This window comes from Salvelinus namaycush, chromosome 8 (genome assembly GCF_016432855.1).
Source record: "Salvelinus namaycush isolate Seneca chromosome 8, SaNama_1.0, whole genome shotgun sequence".
Classification (NCBI taxonomy): domain Eukaryota; kingdom Metazoa; phylum Chordata; class Actinopteri; order Salmoniformes; family Salmonidae; genus Salvelinus; species Salvelinus namaycush.
The window spans coordinates 41,533,514-41,539,511 of record NC_052314.1 but is presented as its reverse complement, the minus strand read 5'-3'; the positions used below and the strand labels follow the sequence as shown (position 1 = coordinate 41,539,511).

At 41.3% G+C, this 5,998-nt stretch overlaps 1 long non-coding RNA gene across 1 annotated transcript; it reads right to left on the bottom strand.

Annotated features, from left to right (window-relative positions):
- Positions 1–753: 753 nt before the first annotated feature.
- Positions 754–3,228, bottom strand: LOC120051917. Its single transcript, XR_005477336.1, has 3 exons — positions 3,120–3,228; positions 2,214–2,437; positions 754–1,285 (listed from the first exon to the last, which is right to left on the bottom strand). It is a non-coding gene; the product is annotated as an uncharacterized LOC120051917 (long non-coding RNA).
- Positions 3,229–5,998: the final 2,770 nt, after the last annotated feature.

Genomic DNA, 5,998 nt, shown 5'->3' with positions numbered 1-5,998 from the left:
TAAGCTGCCCATCAACACTAACGTTGGGCCCAGGGTTGTAAAACAGGGGAAGGCGGTCCACCCACTTGTTCACCCACTTGTCCCACACTGCAGCTAGCTGATTGCAGCTAGCTTGTCTTTCTGCCGCTGGTCTGGTGTCTCGGTTATCGAAGCTGATAATCCTGGAAATAATGTGGAAGTTTTTCAGAGACATTGTTGCACGGAAAAGTTCTCTGCCAGTTTCTGCATCCCACAGGGATTCTGTGGATTCCCCATTGGATCTGAAAACATTAGCAAGGATAAGAACCCCAAAGTATGCATGTAAACGAGTTTGGTCCATCTCTCCAAAAACACGCCTTCTCTCCAAGTGTGAGTGATGTTGTTGCATGTGTGTGTGAGTCTGATTCTCTTACCTTGGCCTGCTGTAAACTATATATGTGAGTGAATGAAATGTTAGTAAAATTCCTGAACTAAGTGTTTTCATCATTCTAGATTGCAGCAGGTAGCAACAAGAAGAAGCGCTGCGATGTGTGTGGACTAAGAAGGACAGGAAGACACAGTACACATGCATCAAGTAAAACTCTGTCCCTCATGTGGTGTGTAGACCGGCCTTAATTTGTGTTCATTTATCATTTCCATAAAATACTGTATGTAAAATTTGTCCTTCCAATTTGTTCAGTTCAAAGCAATACACATCAATAGTGATGAAAACCTTGTTCAAGATAAACATGATTTATTCCACCCATGTCTTGATTATAATAGATTTTTGTTGACAGAAATCACATTTTATTAAAAAATCAAAGAGCGGTTTTATTGATAAATGAGATCTAGCAGAGGTAAATGGCAAACATTAACCATGTATGCTGTCTATATTGCTTGTAATTGATATGTCAACATCTAAGTTTTTACGTACATTTTTATGGCTGTATTATTTTAAAAACCCAATAATGTTGTGGGTCCATCAGACCCGTGAACATTGGGTGAATAACAAAAACATGAACCCCAAACAAGGGTTAAAAAAATTATATTTCATCATTTGAGGTAGGTTATATGATCACATCGGTAATAGACCTGTTGCACAGCTGACTGAGCATACATTTAAATAATTTGCTTTTTATTTTTATTTTATTGGGCTGATGATGCCTGCATCTGATGGTCAGTCTCAGCGGAGGGAGAGCAGCATACTGATGGTCCGCTTCTCAACATCCCTCCACTGACCAAAAAGGGAGACCGTCTTCTAGCTGACGGCGAAACTCGAGTCGCACCGCATTATTTCTGCCCCATGCAGAAATTCATGTTGTTACTCCTATAAATAGAGAAAGTGAAATATTCTGCAATATTAAAAAAGACCCAAGCCGCTAATAATAACAACAACGCAAGCCTATATATACACTTTCCTACTCCTTCATTACTGCTGCAGTGCTTGTTGTAGCGCTGAGTGGAAATAGGAAGAATGAACATTTTATGACTTATAAAAGTGTTGAATACAAAGTATTGACAGTGCTGAGTTAGAACTTAAAAATGAGCTCACAAATAAAAACAGCATCGCTTTACTGTATTCGTTGACAGTCTCTCTCTAGTCATGGTTTTTAACATTTTGAAATCTCACAGGAGCAACTTAGCTGTAGCTTTCTCTTATGCCTGCTACATTACTGCAGACATGGCCGTCTAAGCCATCCTATTGGCCAGCGGTAGGCCTATAGTGCAATTGATTTGCTCTCTGGGCCCGCCGGGAAGGCAGAGTTTGAACATTCCGACACATAAAATAGTTCAAAAATAGAACATTGGTTATAAGCTGTGTTAGTGTGTTTTAGGTCGCTGTGTTAACTGTGTTTTAGGCAGAGTTAGCAGTGTTTAAGGCTATGTTGACTATTTTAGAAGGCTGTGTTGACTGTGTTAACTGTGTGAGCTGCAGCTCGGGGCCTCTGCCAGGTGTTTCAGAAGAATGGGGACGAGGGGGAGGGGTAGAAGAGAGGGAAAGGGGAGAGCAGAGAGAGGACAGGCTTTGTGTGAGATCCAGATCCAGGGGGCCACAGCAATTAAAGGAGAACAGACCGGGGGAGAGCAGAGAGAGGGGGGCAAGAGGGGGTAACAAGCTCTAGGGGGGACATGAGAGGCCAGGGGGGCTAGTGAGCGTGTGTGAGCCTGTTCATGACCCTACTCCACACCCCCTCCACACACTGCTACTTGTTCCGGCCTTTGAGGCCGAAGCTCCTTTGCAGATTTGAACTCACATATGATAGCGCCTCCTATTGGTGACAAAAGGGACTTCCACCACAGAGCTGTATGTCAGTTATTCAAGCCAGTACAACGCTTGCACAGAGCCAGAAAGGGCTAGGCAGTGACTTGAGAGTGTTGATCAGAGGCCAAGACTTAGGTCTGCATGACTGGATGATTTGACTTTGAAGATCCTCTTTCAAAATTGGAGAGTCCCTCAGTTTCAGTTCTTTCTGTGGTGCTACACACACACACACACACACACACACACACACACACACACACACACACACACACACACACACACACACACACACACACACACACACACACACACACACACACACACACACACACACACACACACACACATAAAGATTTTCACTTTACCGTTACAGAGTAAATATTTGATCTACATTGTTGATGTGAGGTACTGATGTGCTAGAATTGGAGTGCTTTTCATCCAGTTGGACTTGTGGATTACAAAATAGAGCATTATTACTCTGTTATACCATGCTCCGTATGATATGTACACCATAAGCTAACTCTGCATTTACTCTAATGTATTGTGTCTGGCGTATCGATCTGAAATTCTACATTATGCATTACACTGCCTTTTTCATACATTTCTAAGCATATTAATCAGTGGTTAAAAAAACATTGCACAGGAAAACATTACTTTTTTATTGATACAAAACATCTACTGGCATATCAATGCACTATAATGGTTTTGTATTGTGTTTCATATTTTCTTTGTGAGGTTCTTGATTTAGTCGGAACAGCAGAAGTATATGTGACTTATCCTATACCTTTGCATTCGTTTTTTGTTGTTGTTGTATTTAACATTTGAATGAATTAACATTCTGTAACAATGTGTGGCTGTCCATTCCATCCCAAGAACACACAAAGTATACATGACTTACCTCGTACTAAAAAACCAAGGGCAGTAGCCTGTTAATGTTGATAAAGTCCTTTAATTCCACTATGAGGAGAGTCCGTCAGTTCTCAATTCTACCTACCTGTCCCTCTCAGTTTAAGCAGAGGAGTGAGCCTGGCTCTCTGGTGCTGTGGCTTTAAACGCTTCACTCACTCATACTACACAGGGGCGCCACCTAGGCCCTCAGCATGGTAATCCACATTTTTTGAGGGACTTGAATAAACTTTCTGCTTAGATGCGTTTGTCTTTATCTGTTATTCTGTCCTTTTTATTGGTCGACAACAAATACAGGATTCATGTTACACAATGATTCCGAAGGTAGCCTACAACATGAAACAGAACTTTTATGAGAGTGACCTAAATTCACTTGAATCCGAATCCAGTAAACACAAATCATTAGAACTTGTTGTGAGGTCATTGTGGGCAATGTAGTTATACATAATGTATTGTTCAGGTTAGGAGGCTTGCTAGGCTGTCCCCCTATTGGGCTTACCCCGTGCCTTTGAGATCAGCGGTAGGCTTACTATGGATAAAAGTTGACCTTAGGTACAGATCTACACTCTTAGAAAATAAATTGCTGTTTAGAACCTAAAAGGGTTCTTTGGCTGTCCCCATAGGAGAACCCTTTGAAGAACCATTTTTGGTTCCAGGTAGAACCCTTTTAAGTTCCATGTAGAACCCTTTACATAGAGGCTTCTACATTGAACCCAAAATAGTTCTACCTTGAATTAAAAAGGGTTCTCCCCTGGGGACAGCCGAAGAACCCTTTTGGAACCCTTTTTTCTAAGAGTGTAGGATCAACACAAAACTGACCTTCGATCAGTATCTTGGGGGAGCATCAGTGATACAAAGCGGGCTGATGGGAACAAAGACCTTTCGTTGTGTCATTTGTGTCACACTGAATTAGACCTGGACAAAGGGGCCAGAGGCCTAGAAGCACACTGAATACTGCCTGAAGATGAATGGGGGAATCATCACTCACAAACATACCCCCATGCACACGCGCAAACTCACGCACACACTCCTTAATGAGTGAAAACCTATTGAAATAATGCACCCACTAAACAAAAGCTTGGCTGATAGGTATTGACCAATAGGATAACCAGTCTCATACACTGAGATAAACCACTGGTGGAACTGATAACAACATGTGGGTTTCCAGGGGAGCAAACAAACACACAGACTGGAAGGAAATGTGTCTGCCACATCCACCATCCATGCATGTAGAAGCAGTGTCGCTTTCTCTCTTCAAACATACCTCGGCGTTACAGTGGAAGTCTCTGTGTGACCTTGGGGCTACTCTGAAGCCTATCCACTGCCTCATTAGTATAAGACCAGGAAGTCATGTTCTCAACAGAGCCCTCTGGCTGTTATGACTTCCAAGGGGAGTTTCTTCTTCCTCTTCACTCTGATCAACGCTATCTCCATACTGTAGTTTACATTCCAGGGTGCTTTATAAGGTTGTACAGATTCCTAAATAGACTGTTGAGTATGGTGTGTTTCTGGTCAAGACATGGGACGCCTAAACTGAACTTGCATGTGAAGAATGAGCTTTCATGCTGAGGTGTCTCATGCATTGGTCTGGGAAACTGCAGTAATCCCAACATCCCTATAAGAACATATGCCATTTATGGCAAACAAGAGACACCTTAGGATGGTGAACTTGCTATACCGTATGTGATCGTTTATGATGGCTGGAGATTGACTGTGAGATAGTGGTATTTGTGCACCATGCTTGATCAGCTACACCTTCTCTGCAATCCTTTTATTGTCCATCAAAAGCCCAGAGATCCTGTTGAAATGTATACAGTATGTGTGTGGAGCTGTGCTATGTCCCTCACAACCAACACTTTTTAGTCATAGTCTATGACCTAGCTACACTCTAGGTAAACTCTACGTTAGCTTAGGTCACCATCACAGGTTCTGTCACTCTCCACATCTCTTGCTGGGTGTGCATGCCCCAGTCTGTAATCTATACCAACCAACCACAGTTAATATCAGCCAAATTATCATCCTACACAGTAAAAATGACAAAGTGAATTTTAAGAAAATTTTACTCTGCCAAAGATAACATTTGGTCCCAGTCCAAAAAGAGTGGCAACTCTGGCAACAGAGTTCTTTTTTCAGAGGCGTATTTGCTCAATTTAGTGTTGATATTTAACTCTGCGTCATTGTGTCTAACTCTGTACAGTATTCATTGAAAATAACTTTTTTTAACTCTCTGCAGTGTTGTTCAGTATTCTAAAGTAAATTGTTTAGAGTAATGTTCACTCCAACCAGTGTCATTACACATTTACTCTGACTCATAATACTAAATATATTGAATCTTATCAGGGTAAACACAGGAAAATTACTACCATAAATCAGTCAACACAAAATATTGCATAATAGGATTTGTTTATTACATGAGATGCCAAAAACAGGCCAAACAGTACTTGCTTTGAAACAAAATTAATTCCAGACAAGAGTAGTAATATTGTGTACAATCTCTGCAATAAAAGACATTCTAGAGCATTAACAGACATTACCTAAAGCAATCAGGACAGCACAAATTGAAGGCCACACCCCTTTGCCTCCGTGGGAGAATTTCTACCCACATGGGCATGGCATTTTGATTCCGTACTCTTCCTACATTACATCTGTAGGTATATGTACAAATATGTACAATTGTTCTGGTACTAAGTACAAGTGTGGGGAAGAAATCACATGAAGCAGTACGGGACCACAAACAAACTTGACTCATCACCACCATAATAACACCTTTCTTGTCCGTACATCTTTAAACGCATCTAAAGCAAAGGTAACCAGCAGTAAGTTGTCATCTTTTACAAGAATAGATTGGATTTCAGGAAATATTAACATCTC